General features: G+C 38.1%; 1 non-coding gene across 1 annotated transcript; it reads right to left on the reverse strand.

Annotated features, from left to right (window-relative positions):
- Window positions 1-8725: 8725 nt before the first annotated feature.
- Window positions 8726-8797, reverse strand: TRNAC-ACA (transfer RNA cysteine (anticodon ACA)). Its single transcript has one exon. It is a non-coding gene; the product is annotated as a tRNA-Cys (tRNA).
- Window positions 8798-16146: the final 7349 nt, after the last annotated feature.

Here is a 16146-nt window from a genome sequence, read left to right on the forward strand (position 1 = left end):
TTGCTATTCAGAATACATAATGAGTGGGACTTGGAAATAGGCACTGAAACGCAGAGGGAGGAGCCGGTGATGACTCCCAGGTCCTGGCTTGGCTGTTGTGTGGGTGGTAGACGTAACTTTGGCAGCAAATATGGGGGAAGGAAAAGCAGAAGGCAGGGAAATGAAGAGCTCAGTTTCAGACCTAAGTTTAAAGACTCTGAAGAAACAACTGGTTGCCATTTGGCACTAGAAATGAACACCAAATTGCCATGTCACTTGCCAGAAGAGCAAATCTTTGTGGGTGTTTTTTGTGTCTTTGGAAATAATCAAGAACACAGCTCCTGTTTTGTCTCTGCGTGTTTTTGGTGATTTGCAGTCAGTTTTCAATAAGATCAGGAAGATCTTGAGAATTAGCTATATTGGCTTTTAGAAAGAATTCTATTTCACTAAATTAAACAGACCTTTAAAATCGACTGTATTCACTTCTTTTTACTATGGGTTTTTGTCCATTGGCTACATTTCACTCATCCCACACCCTTCGTGTGAGCCTTTACCCTACTTCCCTCTTATGTGAGTAATGCCTTCGTTTGCCCAACTATTAGTAGAATTTTGAACATCAGATTGCACTGTGTCATGAGGTGGGAAGATTCTGATGTTGATATCCACATATCCTCATTATGATCTGGTCATTGTTTTAATTTCAAAGGAGCAATACCTTCAGCTCACTATTTCAGTCTGTTTAAAGCATGTTAACCTCACGTATCAGAGTGAAGTTACATGTTCTTGCTATGAATGTGCTCTCCAGCGTCAATCTACTCCCCTGTTGTGGGTTCTTCTTTTTAAGGAGCAAAGATATCTAGTATCCTCATTATTCACTGTTGATCAACTGACATTTTAAACTTTTAGAACTCCTCTTTTCTCTCTGGTCTGGACATATGCCCCACTGGAGGCAGAGAAGCCACAGGGAAATACAACTGCATCTAACTGTGAAAGCAAGGATTGCACACTGCTTGTCAAGCCTGCCTTGAGGCTGGCGTAAAAAAAAAAAAAATGCTGATGTCCGCATAGCATGTATCTCTAAGTAAATCAAACCTGTAATTCAACTTGGCTGCCTCTAAGTCATTTTGATTCCTGCCAACAAGAACATTAATGAACTTAGTATCTCTACAGGTTTATTCATGTGTAAGACCCAATTCCTTATTCCTCATTCCAGCAGCTGCCTCTGCTCCATCTGATAAAGTGGAAAGTTGGAATAGGTCACACAAATCCAGCTCATTTCTTAAGCCCAGATTATTGTAGGCAGTGTTCTATAAGTCGTCTGTCTGGTTTTAGGATAGAAAACAAAGTTTCTAGGACTTGAATCTGAAAAAAAAAGATCCATACATTAGTAATTCTTGTCATGAGGAAACATTTTACGAAATTCATCTTATTCATGCCTCTATTCTTCCTACTTTTATTCTCCTTTTGACAATGATAAATAATTCAGTTATATTATATAGTACTTTTGCTTTTCAACCTTGGTTTACCTCTATGAATTTACAGTTGTGAGTATATTCCAGAACACGTAGTACTTCCATGGATTTCCCAAAATGTCGTGAGACTGAATATGAAGTATAAGAAAATGGTGATGAATCTAATTTGTCAAAAAAATTTAACTTAAAAACATAAAAGTATATAGATTTGTCCACAGATTAGAATAAATTTGTCCACAGACAGAATCACCTATATCTCTTTAAAACTCCAGAACCCAGGCAGCACGCAGACCAATTAAGTCACCTCCTGGAGATGGGATACAAGCGTCAGGAGTGTTTTCACTCCCCAGGTGATTCCAGCATGCAGAAGAGTGTGGAGACCACTGATCTCGGCAACTCTGTTCCTTCATGATTTCAAGAAAACCCAACAGCAACTTCTCCTAGACTACTGACTCTGCCCTTGATGGGGGGTTCTCTACTATGCAGTTTCTCCATCAACTTAGTCAACTTTGAACTTAAGCAAGGCCACTGCCTGAGAGGTAATTCAATCACTGAAAAGCAACAACTAAAGAGTTAAAGGCCACAGATGGATATCAAATAGTTGATTCCAAAGTTTTTTAAGTTACTGATATTTGCTAAAATTTTTCCTGTTAGTGTTTTGTGTCTCAGATTTTCCTATTCCTTTTTCACACACTGTTAGTTTCTCATGCAGTTAGTTTTATGAAACTCTAGTCCACTAGGGTTACATGTTTTTATTTTTCCATGCTTTGGGCTATTGTTTTTAAAAGTCCTTCTTTGATTTAGTCATCTTTAAAATATCTAACTCAGAGGGGGTTATGCATTGAGTGAGAATTGGTGGGGTTTTTTGCCTTGTTTAACTCAGTTTGACACAAAAATAAGTATTTAAATTTTGTTTTCTATGTTCACATAGCGCATTACTTAAGCAATCACTGGCTGTCCGGAAACTGAAGGAAGCTGGATATTACCTTTTTAAAAAAATGGGTATGTAGTTGATTTACAATATTGTGTTAATTTCTGCTATACAGCAGTGATTTAGTTATACATATATATATATATATATACACACACACATTCTTTTTTTTCTTCTTGATTTAAATATAACAACAACTGTTTACTCACAGGTGGTAAATTTACATGGTTGACACCCTTTATCAGAACTCAGAACTCCAGAATTTGTACAAATAACCACCATACTGGCTTACACAATTTTAAAGCTAATAGTATAAACTGATAAAATGATGGTTTTGCTATATGCTTATATGTATCTTGAGAGAGATTAATTAAAGGAAATAAAATAGTAGTTGAAGCTGCTGGATGGTTGAAATTATCTGAATAAGTGTGATCTTGAGTTTAATGAATTAATAAGTAAGCGTCTTGCTGTAAGTATCTGACTAATTTTAAACCACATTTGATTTGGAAACCATTTACACTTAATTTATGGTCTAGTGTTCAATTAAAATCATCTATACTATTATGGGCAGGCTCTCAATCCTATTCTTGCATTGGTTATGTCCCTTTTCCATCACTAACTACCACCACTGGGTTGTGCAAAAAGGAAGCATATGTCTGTGATCTAATTTCTCATAATATTTTTCAGCTGGAACCTTTAGGGAAAACGCTTGCTTAGAAAATGGATGTGTTTTTTCCTCAGAGTTTATTCTATCAGTAATCATTTGGGAGGGGTGGATGAAGCAAATGACAACACATATGTGTCTAATTAAAAACAAAAGACTGGGATGTTACAGTTACTTCCTAAAATCACTTTTTTCATATGAAGATTTTGGATGAATCATTACCAGGGAAACTAAGGACCACTGCGGTGTGTTGAAACCACACCAGCCATGGACTCAAAAGGACTGGGTTTGAATTCCAGTGACTTACAAATGTAAGACCGATTATTTTTATCTCTCCTCTGTTAAAACTATCTTTTAATACATGAAGCTTACATTTGGTCCCAGAAAGCATTTTTTTCTTCTCCTAAAAAAAATTACATACTGTATGTCAGTTTTTAAATTTCATTGTGAGGCGAAAAAGTGAAAGTGAGAGTTAGTTGCTCAGTTGTGTCCAACTCTTTGCCTCGCCATGGACTTCTCTGTCAATGGAGTTCCCCAGGCAAGAATACTGGAGTGGGTAGCCAATACCTTCTCCAGGGGATCTTCCTGACCCAGGGATCAAACCCAGGTCTCCTGCATTGGAGGCAGATCTTTTACCATCTGGGCCATCAAGGAAGCCCCGTACCTCTTAAATTGTGTTCTTATTGTAAGTATATAGTTCTATTTGGGGAAATATCTTTTGACATGTAGTATTTTTGAGCCAAGTAATGAGCTGTGTAATGTAGACATACCTTAGGTAGAATAATTCAACTTCATGATTGTCTTATAGCTCTTTTTCCTTTCCCCCTTGCAGAATGCATTCCTACTGTGTGTTAGTTACTGTTATGTCTAACTCTTTTTGACCCCACGGACTGTAGCCCACCAGGGTTCTCTGTCCATGGAATTCTCCAGGCAAGATTACTGGAGTGGGCAACCATTCCCTTCTTCAGGGGATCTTCCCGACCCAGGGATTGAACCAAGGTCTCCTGCATTGCTGCCATCTTCTTTACTGTCTGAACTGCATTTCTAGTCTCCTTATTTAAAAAAAAAAAAAAAAAAAAAAAAAAGGAAGCATTAACTCAAGCACAAGCCTAAAAAGAGATGCCTGTTTCCATTCAGTGTTTATTTGCCAGGCTAAACAGAGGCAAATAATTGTCTTGCCTTTAATGACTTGATCCTGAACATTATGGTAAATAGTGTTGACCAAATGTGACTTGAGCAGAACTGTTGGTTATTTTACCAAACTTTGGATCAAGGTTTGCTTGAAGTGAGTTGTGCTATGGATATAAAGCTTTGGAAGATCAAGAGTGAATTGTTTTGCCCTCTACATTGTTTCCACCAAGATATTATGACTTAGTATTGATTTTGAAAAGTGAAATCTAACTTATGAAAGCACAGATCATATTCAGGTATTCTTAAACGTAAAATTGATTTGGGCCTACCCAGGAGCTATACAGTTATAATGATCACAGAGGAGAGAACAAAGCTGCTGTGCAGATTTTTCTGTGCTCCTTTTAGAAAGTGTGACCAGAGCTGGGCGCTTGGTCATCCCAGTTTCTTTCTTGCGTGACAAGTTAAAGTTTGATATTGTCACTCCTAACCAAGGTTTGTTTTGGGATCATTGCTGAAAGAGGCTTTGAGGATAGTGTCACCAATATTTAGGTATTGTTATAGGTTTCATCCAGGGCAGCTGAAAAGGTAATAGTTAATTAGTACCCAATTAATTCAGGAGTATGGAGAAAAATAGTTTGATGAAGACTTAAGTTAGAAAACTCATTTTATAGGTGGACATGACTGGGTTAGCTCAGGGTTTTTGTCTGTTTTTGCTTTTTCCTTCAAAGAGGCAGACTTTTTCTAAGATTAGAATCAACATTGCTGGTAGGAGTGGGAAACTTAGGGGCTGGCCATTAAAGTACAAGGTTCTCTGTGTCCCAGCTCTAAGAGCAGGGAGATGCTCTTTTTTCTCAAGTGCTGCTTCTGCATAGTAATATCAGTAAGTTGTATCAATAGACAAAGGAGAGTCTGCAATTCCACCATGAGGCAAAAAGCCACGTTGTTGTTTAGCTGATAAGTCGTGTCCAACTCTTTGTGACGCCCATGGACTGTAGCCCACCAGGATCCTCTGTCCATTGGATTTTCCAGGCAAGAAAACTGGAGTGGACATGCCATTTCCGTCTCCAGGGGATCTTTCTGACCAGGAACCAAACCCGTGTCTCCTGCATTGGCAGGCTGATCCTTTACCACTGAGCAAGCAGGGAAGTTCACCTAAGTCTTTTAAACTTTCAGATAACATTCATGATGGGGACTGGTATATTTTGTTGTACTCTTGAGCCCTTACCTCTTTCATTTTTTAAGTATGTCTGTATTCTTTTGTGCTCAGCAGAGGCTGGAGGGTGGGAGGTGATAGGAGAAGTCTAATAGAGAATCTCTCTTCTTTATTTTCCCTTGAAACCAATAGAGTTTAGTGTATATGTATTATATGCATATATGTATGTGTTTAATATTTAGTATAATAACCTGTGGGGTTTTTTAGATATGTTTTGCTATGAAGCATACTATACACATAAAAAGTGATAATGTGACATGTAGAGTTTATGAATGGTTCTAAGAATAAATACCCCTTGTAACTGCTGCCCATGGTGAAGAAGAGGGAGGAAGAAGAGGAGGAGGAAGAGATAAGAATTAGATTTTCTTTCTAATTAGAACCTTCTCCTTTACTCTTCCCTGAATAAGCTCTAGCTTTACTTTTTATGTAACAGTTTTCTTCCTTGCTTTCTTTATAGTTTTACTACTTTGGTGTGCACGCCCATATGCACCTTATATATCCGTATAGTTCAGTGTTGTGTGTTTGGGAACTTGATGTATTCTTTAGTCTTGCTTCTTTCATTTGTTATCCGTGTTGTCGAGTGTAGCTGCAGTTTGTTGATTTTCATTGTTTTGTAGTATTCTTTTGTAAAAGGTTACCACAATTCATTTATCTATTCTGCTGTGTTGGACACCTGGGTTGATTACAGTTTGTCTCTATTTCAGTCATGTTGCCATGACTATTCTTATGCTATGTCTTGGTGCACAAGGTATGCATTTCTACTGGACACAGTCCTAGTCAATACAAATAAAAACGTGACAGTGGACAGTGAAACTATCTTTTTCTAAACAAAATGTAGTGAGCCAGTAATCTAATGAAGGAAAACAACCATTATTTTCGTTATTCTAAGGTGGTGGGTGCTATCTGGACACAGGAGAAGGCTGCAGTCACCATCCACAGTGATTTTGGAGCCCCCAAAAATAAACTCTGTCACTGTTTCCACTTTTCCCCCTTCTATTTATCATGAAGTGATGGGATTGGATGCCATGATCTTAGTTTTTTGAATGCTGAGTTCTAAGCCAACTTTTTCACTTTCCTCTTTAACCTTCATCAAGAGGCTATTTATTTCCTCTTCACTTTCTACCATTAGAGCAGTGTCATCTGCATATCTGAGGTTGGTATTTCTCCTAGGAATCTTAATTTCACCTTATGATTCATCCAGCCTGGCATTTCACATGATGTACTCTGCATAGAAGTTAAATAAGCAGGGTGACAATATTTCTAGAATTATAAAATTAATAAGATGAAATGTCCTTAGAGAGCAGAGAATGTATCTCACATTTCTTTTATGTTCTTCACAGATCATGGCAATGCTAGAAAGATATTAAGTCCCTACTAACTAACTATGCATTGCCTGAATAAATATGCTGTAGAGTAAAATTATTTGTGCAAATAATTATAATTTCCAAGAGGCAGGCCCATAAAAGAGAATGATGGATTAGTTTAACTTAAGATTTTCTCTTTTGAAAGCCTCTTTTCTGAAAAATATAGAATAATAGAGCGGATGAGTGAATCTTTTTTCTCCATAATTTTTCTTACTGAATTTGTATACATCCTAAGTGCAGATAATTATAAAGCATTTTAAAATTATAACTTGACCCTTTCGTTTGCCTTTTAAACAACAGACAAAATGGGCAGTACACTAACTTTACCACTTTTGATAGACTTGTGCTTCAAAGCATATATTTTAGACGTTAACTGATTTTGCCAGCTAAGGCTAGATCACAGTAAATTGATTTCAGTATCTTCCTGTTTTTTATGGCTTCATTCTGAAGCTTCAGCGGAAGAAACAAAATGCTTTTTGTCACACTATTCTGGATTAGCTGAAATCTTGTTCCTATTTGTGCAAAATGACCATTGGCCTAATGCTATCAACATGAACACTTTACAACTCATCCAAGAACTATTTCAAGTATTGAGGAAAAGGCACTTTAATTGAAAAATTAGGGACTTCCCTGGCATTCCAGTGGTTACGACTCTGCGTTTCCAGTGTGTTAGGAACTAGGATCCTGGATGTTGTTCAGCATGGCCAAAAATAAAATAAAATTATTAATTAAAATATTTAATGAAAAAGTACTTATCCACTGTTGGGCTAGGAGAAAATGACTGTTTCTTGTGAATTCAACATACTAGCCACACCACAATTCATTTTGCCTTCTGTTATAGCAACTGTGTTTGAATTTTTTTTTGCAATGAGAAGATTCTTATGGTGTGTCTACCTTGGGGACTGTAACTTTCAAAAGGTGCTCTTAAATATATTGCTACCTTATTTAAGCTATTTGCTTCCAAGATGTGCAGTTCTTTGCACAAAGAATAAGTCAGGAGCCCTCTGGACACACAAAAGGAAAATGCTCAGCTGGGTTTCCCTTTTTATATTTCTGAGATGGGTTTATGACTTGATGCCCAGCTTCTTTATAGATTCACCTCTCAGAGGATATAATTCCCTTTAATGTGTTTTCTATGCTTATAGAAAGAAACACTGTATTAGTATTTTAGTCTGTGCAGGCTTCGATAACAAAATACCATAAACTGTGTGGCTTATAGTCTAAGATCAAGTTGTCGGCAGATTTGAGGTCTGGTGAGAGCCCACTTCCTGGTTCATAGCTTTCTTTTTGCTATAACTTCACATGAAAAGGTGGGTCCTTTTTAATAAAGGTTCTAATTCCATTCATGAGGCTCTATTTTCATGACCTAAACACCTCTAAAAAGCCCCACCTGTTAATGCCATCACCTTAGGAGTTAAGATCTCATAATAGGAATTTGAGGGGAACACAAACATTCAAACCAGAGCAGTTAGCAACCACCAGTAGAAATTTCATTTTTACTGCATGGCTTTCTTCTGGTATATAGAGAAGCCCTTTTAAAGTGCTCCTAGCAGTCAAGTGAAAGTATCTTTTTGACTAATACCATCTACGGTTTTTAAATATTTTCTGGCAACTTACTGCTTGTATTAATCTGGGTTAAACATTTTCTATTCGTTTATGAACTTAAAAGATATTAAGACCCAAGAATTGAAAAACTAGAAAATAAAAATACCAGTTTCCATGGTGGTGGTATAGAGTTGGCACGTGTAAGAAGGTATATGAGCAGAGAGCTGTGATAAAACTGGGGCTTACAGAAAACTGTACTGGCGACAAGCCAGGGTCAAGAACATCTGCTCTTCCTTGAAGTTGCGCCAGACTGCTGTAATCATGCTATTTTCTGAGCTCCTGTAGATGCCTGCCAGGCTTCTCCATCCATGGGATTTTCCAGGCAAGAATACTGGAATGGGTTGCCATTTCCTTCTCCAGGAGATCTTCCCAACCCAGGGATTGAACCTGGGTCTCCCGCGTTGTAGGCAGACGCTTTACCATTTGAGCCACCAGGGAAGTCTTATATAATATATAAGCAGTAATAAACAGGTGGGTCAAAATAAAATGCTTTTAGCAGCAAATATAGGATAATTCACCCTGATACAATAGCAATGATTGAAATTCATATGACAGGGGAAAAAAATGGATACAATTTCTTCCCTGGAGTTAGAACATTTAATGTATTAACGTGCATCTTGACAGTACAAGAAGAACCTTATCTTTCAAATGATGAAACAGAGTTTGAGGAACACTGAGTTAGATTATAGCATAATGTATTTAGGTAAGGGATAATTAAAGTTAGAATTTATGCCAGCATCCTGTAACAAGAATGTCTATAGAGTCCAACTTTTACATATCCTTAAGAACAGAATGGATAGTTGTCTATATGTTACTACATCTAAAACCGTGATTCTCAACAGAGGCTTCTCTTGACAGGGTGGTAGCAGAATTTCGGTTGAATTTTGTTGAAGGTTTTTTCCTGCTCTCTTGAGATGACTGTGTTTTTCTTTTTTAGTTTGTTAATATGATGAATTCCATTGATTGATTTTCTAATGTTAAGCAACCTCACATTCCTGGGATTAAAGCCCACTGGGTTACAGTGTACCACCCTTTACTATATTGTGAGATTTAATTTGCCAAAATTTTATTTAGACATAAGGGATATCAGTTTGTAATTTTCTCCTATCTTTGTCTGATTTTTTGTTTCATTGTAATGTTGGCCTCATAGAACGAATTGGGAAGTATTTCTTCCTTTTCTACTTTTTGGAGGAGTCTGAATAGAATTGCTACTATTTTATCATTAGATGTTTAGGAGAATTTACCCTGAAGCCCTCTGGATTTGGAATTTTCTTTGTGGGAAGTCTATAAACTACTATTTCTTTAACAGACATGTAGTGCAAACCAAGCCCCTCAATTCCAGTCTAAAACCGCAGAGCTGACTTTAGTTTCCATCTTTTCCAGCTCCCTTTTCTGACAAGGAGAAATCTGTCTCCCATTATCTTTCATAATTTACTTCTTTGATTAGCTCGCCTTTGTATAACCACTCTCCCTTTGCCAGTGCTGATCCCTTCCACAAACAAATGCCCTCTTCATCCCACGGGGACAGACACCCTGCCCAAGGCGGCAGCTACTGGCTCCTCCCCCAATACCCCCCACTTTTCATGGATGCCCTCCACACCCCATCTGAGCTCCAAGACCCACACCGGGGCTGTTCTGCTGCTTGGAAGCCCTCCGCACCCCACCCAGGCTTCGACACCCTGTTCCAAAGTGCCTCATTGCAAGAACATCTCCCCACTTTCTCCTCAGCCATTTGAGAAATAGTTCCATTTAAACTGCATACTATCTAGTTCATAATTGGTGATTAGTAAATACTTAATAAGGCTAAAAAGAACTACATTTTAAAATGGACATATGCTATACTGACACTCTGAAAAAGGTGTTAGTATTGTCAGGATTGCTAGAGATTATATTCCAGATTTGATGTTAACTAACTGTGCCTACGGACAAATTAAGTGAACTTCTTTTAATCTTTTAAATTTCCTAATCTCTTAGAGGGGATGAAGATGGAAATAATTATAATAAAACAATAATGTTAACAGCACATGATGCCTCCTATGCACCAGTACTCTGCTAAGGACTTGACATACATTGTCATCCAATCTTCACAATGGTCTTCAGAAGGAGATACTATTGTGATCATTTTACAGAAGAGAAAACTGTCACTTGAGGTCGATGCCATCATCTTTCTCATTTTACAGAAGAAGAAACGAAGCACAAAATAGTAATTCATCCAAAGCATATCACTAATAACTGGTGAAGTTGGGATTCATACACTGTACCTCCCTAATCCAATACTGCCCCAAACATATGAAAATTTCTAATACATAGTGGGCATTAGTAAATAATAACCATTTTGATGTATAGTGATTAATTATAAGAGTCCTGAACCACTACTACCAGGTCTCCGACACAGGAAGAGTCATGTCTCTGTTTGATGGAAGTGGAGGATGCTCCACTTATAACTTGAACACAAACTGAAAGTAATTTTTCATACTAGAAAGAGTTTAAAAATCCTCTTTATTTATTTCAGATTAATAAAGGAGACACTTGTATGTAGACTGGGAAATAGGTTAGGTACTTAAATCTAAAAGGAAATTTAAGATGAGAAAAAAATATTTCCAGTTGATAGAAGATGAGGAAAAGAGTTAATAGTACCCCAGAGATAAGAGAATAAACAAAATACCTCAGAGCTGGAGGCAGTAGCTCAGTGGTTGCAAGGAGAACAATAAAGACTTGAGAAGCATCTCTCATTCCAGTTTAGAATTTAATAACAGCCCAAAGCCCTGGATCTGTGAACCTGGCACCTGATAGGTGCTCAGAATGTGCTTTTTGAATTGAACCTGACAATCCTTTCAAAAGCATAAGTAGAATTTCTACTTAAAGGCACAGACCTATAATAAAAGTAAGAACAGGAAGGAAGACAGCAGCCTCAAAATTTTGGAGGCTGAAAAGTGGGTAGGTCCCAACTTAGCAGACTAGAGAAAGCAATCCTAAACTGCAGCAGGGAAAGCTGAACAGAAACTCAATTTACATTGCAAAATGCCCCCAGACCCAAGCATCTCTGGAAGGCAGGGTAAAGATGGGGTTAAATCTTTTCTGACAGTGTGTTAATGAAGCAATTATTCTTTTATTCCTTTCCCACTTTATACAAAAACTGCCCCTGACCTTCCCAGCTCCCAGACTGCTGGCTGTCAACCAATGTGCAACCGGCAGAAAAATAGAAATCTTCTCTGAAGGAGAGAAAAGGACTAGGATTCTGATATTGGGATGTCCCCAAGGAGTAGAACCAAGATCTTGACATGAGGACTCTCCCAAGAAAGAGGCCCTGCTAGATCACCCTGTGAAGACTATAGTCAGCAAGCTACAAGTTCATACACCAACACTTTCAGGTAGATGACTTTTGGTTTGAGAAAACAGCCAGGGAATGTCAGGAGGACAAGGAAAGCCTGTATGACCAAGGTGTTCAGAAAATAAGAGAAGTTGTTACGTTCACAACTGAAGAGCAAGGTGATATATTTTTTTTTTTAATTCAGAGAACAAAGAAACAAGCTTTTTGAAATTATAATTATGATAGCAGATATTCTGAAGGGGTATAGATAAAAGTAGATTAATAAAGAAGGTAGAATTTAGGAAATATTCCAGAAAGTAAAATTAAAAAAAAAAAAAAAAAAAAAAAAAAAACCAGAGATAGAGAAATGGGGAAAAAGAAGGGAAGAAAATTAGAAAACCACTCTAGGAGATTCAATCCCTAAATAACAGGAGTTCTAGAAAGAAGAAAGAGAGAAAATAGAAGGAGGGGAATTATTAAAAATAATTCAAGAAAATTTCTCAGAACTAACAGGTATGTTTGCCCAGCATGGTGGTCTAAAATAGACCCATACCATACATATTATGGCATTTCAAAGTACTAGTGGAAAAGGGTCCTACAATCTCCAGAGGACTGGAGTTTTCATACCAGAATCAAGAATCAGGATGGTACCAAATGCTTAAAATGTGACAGTAGTAGCTGTAAGACAATGAAACGATGTCTTCAAACTTCTGAAGAAAAATGATTTCCAGTTTTGATTTTATTTCTATCTAAAAGTGTGAGAGCAGAATGAAGATCTCTAAAAAATCTGCCTCTCTCGCACCTTTTCTCAGGAAGGTACAGGAGGATGTACGCCACCAGAATAAGGAAGTGAAGGAAGAAAGGGTACGACCTTGATCCAAGAAACAAAGCGACAAAGTCTCTAGAATGGGTTAAGTGGAGACTTCCAGGTGATAGCTGTGCCTGGAGAGCAACACGTCCAGGATGGAATGGGTCACAAGGTTCCAGGAAGCATTTCTCCAGGAAGGTGAAATTGATAAAATATTTTAATCTGAATATCTCAAGTGGAAACTTGCACACTTTGGGAAGGATTTGGATTAAATTAGCACAAGTCCATAGAAGAGTAAGTAAATCTATAAGAAGACCAATGTTAATTTCAGAGACAACTAAAAAGTTGTGCAGGGCTTATTAGAACTAAGAACTTGTGCTTGGGCTACTCTGGTGGTCTAGTGGTTAAGAGTCCGCCTTGCAATGCAGGGGATACCGGTTTGATCCTTGGTCTGGGAAGACCCCACATGCTGAGGGGCAGCTGGGCCCGTAAGCCACAGCTACGAAGCCTGTGCTTTAGAATGCACCCACGGCAACTACTGAAGCCTGCGTGCTCTAGGGCCTGTGCTCTGCAACAAGAGAAGCCACTGCAATGAGAAGCCCATGCACCACAATGAAGAGTAGCTCCCTTTCACCACAACTGGAGAAAGGCCTTGCACAGCAATGAAGACTCAGTGCAGCCAAATAAGCAAATAAATCAAAAACAGAACTTGTACTCATCAAGTACTAGTGAAGAGAAAAGAATCTTGAGGAAATATTCACCATATACATAAATGTCTAATAATATCAAGAATATAATATAAACTTCCAAAAATCAATAGTGAGACCACAAACAACCCAACACAAAACAGGCAGGGGATACGAAGAAGTATGGGGCTTCCCAGGTGGCCCTAGTGGTAAAGAACCCACCCGCCAACGCAGATGGTGTAACAGATGTGAGTTTGATCCCTGGGTTGGGGAGATAGCCTGGAGGAGGCACAGCAACCCACTCCAGTATTCTTGCCTGGAGAATCCCATGGACAGGGGAGCCTGGCAGGCTATATAGTCCAGGGCATTGCAAAGGGTCAGACATGACTGGGCAAAAAACAGTTTCACTTTCATAGTTTAATTTTGCCAACTCAAAAATGGAAATAATCATTTTAGTTTACCTATTAGAGTTGCTCCGAAAAGTAATTAGGATGATTATCAGAAACAATCATATATTTTTTTAAAGACTGTTTGATTGTTACATATTAAAGCAAGCACACAGGAAAAGTAAAGTTGAGTTTCATATTAAGATAGGAGTAGGATTGTTTCAGCTTTTCAGAGTGTCTACGTAGGCAGGTATCATTTAACGAAAAGGAATGAACCATGTTTATTATATAAATAAACATATTTTAAAATCATGTGATATTTACTACATACTTGTTATCTACTGGCTCTGCGTAAAATACAAAATATGTGTATGTTTTTGTGTTGACATATCCACAAAATCCCAATTCAGGATTTTAGGTATAGCCAATGAACTAGCTACATTTAGCTTCCACCCAAGTACATGAATATAGAACATATTTTGCCAATGCCATAAGCAGTGAGTGACAGGCCCCATGACATTTTTTGGTTACACATTTTCAGTGACCACATTTTGAGTTACAAGGCTTACCAACCTCACAGCCATAAAAAGTTCTAACACTCCCACCCTATTAGATATCTAGCTTATTCATTTCTGCCTCCACATTGGGTAACTAGGGAAACAATGATGTCAGTGTTCAGTGTGGAACTTATTAACATCTCTATTTAGGCTCATGGTTTGGAAAGCCTATAGTTATTTCATAAGTCTCACCACCACCTCTGTAATAAATTCATACAACTTTAGTTTTTCTAAGGGGAAAACGGTATCATTCTGTTTAATGCATTGTTTGAAAGAAAATATATATTGAAAAAATATATATTCTGAAAAAATCACCTGTGTATTTGCAGTTGGGTTTTTTTTTGATGGACCTTGACCACACTGAGCCATTGTGTGATCCGAATTAAATATCCCCCCTTGGATCATGCTTCTTTGAGCAGTCATTCTTCATTTGGCCTTCACTACCACATCAACTTTGATTTGAGAGATTAAATTCCTATGTTCCTCTTCCTTACAATCTTTTTTCCAACTCCATGATATTGGTAACAAAGATTTTTTAGAAATTAACAGTACCCAAGTGTAACCTTAAGCCTTCGAAAGCCCACTTCCTCCAAAATAGGATAGAGATGAGTTAGCAGTCTCTTCAGTGAAATAAATAAATGGACACTCAGTCCAGGTTAGCAATCACTGGCATAAAATGTTTGTGTTCTTTGATTCCAAAATTATTTTTCTCCTCTTCTTTTCTCAAACTTGCTATACCCTTTGCTTCTCACCTTCAGTTTTTGACTTCATAATATTGTTCATTGAGAAAGTAGAAGCAATCAGCATGAATTCCTTTATTTTTCCACCATCTAAACTGACCCATTTCCATTACCTGTCTGTTCTCTGCCTTCTCTCCACTTCTTTGAGTGAAAGGCCCACTCTAACACCTGGGCTTAAGATCCTACCCCTCTCATTCTTGATATTCCCTTCTCTCTTTTTTCTCATGAGTTTTCCCCTCTCTGCTCAACAGTCTCATCATCCCCATGGTCTACTGACTCCTTGCTTTAAAAAGACTTTCCTTAACCCTACATATACCTTTAGCTACTGTTTTCTCTTCTCTCCAGTCAGTGGCAAATGTCATATATTCCAAAAAGGAGAGAGTAGTCAATGGTATTGAATGCTACTGAGAGGTCAAGGGTTCACAGAATTGGACCCACGAAAGAGCAGCTATAATTCACTGTGTCCATTTCCACATCTGTTCTTTCTGGCCCCCTCAATCAAGCTTCTGCCCCATCACTCCTCTAAAGCTGCTCTTATCAGGGTTCCCAGGAATTCCATCTAGTCACATTCTGTATATCCTTAACCTCTCAGCAACATTCAACGCAGTTGAGTCCTGTCTCCTTAAAATACTGATTCTCCTGAAAGTGGAACTTGAGACAAAGACTTGTAAGTAGACGATTTATTTGAGGAAAGATTCCTGGGAGCTAAAGTGAGAAATCATAGAAAAGAAAAGAAAACCAATGCGAGCGTGTGTTATGGAGTGGGCATGCCTATAGGTGACTGCTGTAACCAACTGCTTGATTCATAAGGTCCCCATTTATAAGACCCTGAAAAGCCTTGTAAAATGTACTTCAAACTATCCACCTGGGGGTTAAAAGGGGAATCATGTATCAATTGGATCTCATCCACCACAGCTCAGGAGTGTGACATCACAAGTGTCAGTTCATGTAAAAGCGGCAAGAAGTTTCCTGAGGACCCCACTCCATGCTTCAGAGTAACTCCCCAGGGCAGGAAGTAGGAGGTACCTGGTTTCGACCTGAGGCAGGCATTGTCTGATTGCACCTGTGTGAAGTCATTGACGCTCTTGTGGGGACTTATCATTACAGCAGAGATTGGAGTCACCTTTAGGAATGAGAAGGTTTAAAGGAGTCATAAGCCTCCCAACACCACACTTAGCGAGTAACTATCCACTCCTTATTTTGTTTTTAAAAATAATAACTTAATATGGTATTTGAGTTTGGTACATTTATGTTGCTTATTTTTATGTGCATTTCCCTTAACTTTTAGAAGGAGGCTTGG

The sequence above is a fragment of the Muntiacus reevesi genome, chromosome 14 (genome assembly GCF_963930625.1).
Source record: "Muntiacus reevesi chromosome 14, mMunRee1.1, whole genome shotgun sequence".
In the NCBI taxonomy this organism is placed as follows: Eukaryota; Metazoa; Chordata; class Mammalia; order Artiodactyla; family Cervidae; genus Muntiacus; species Muntiacus reevesi.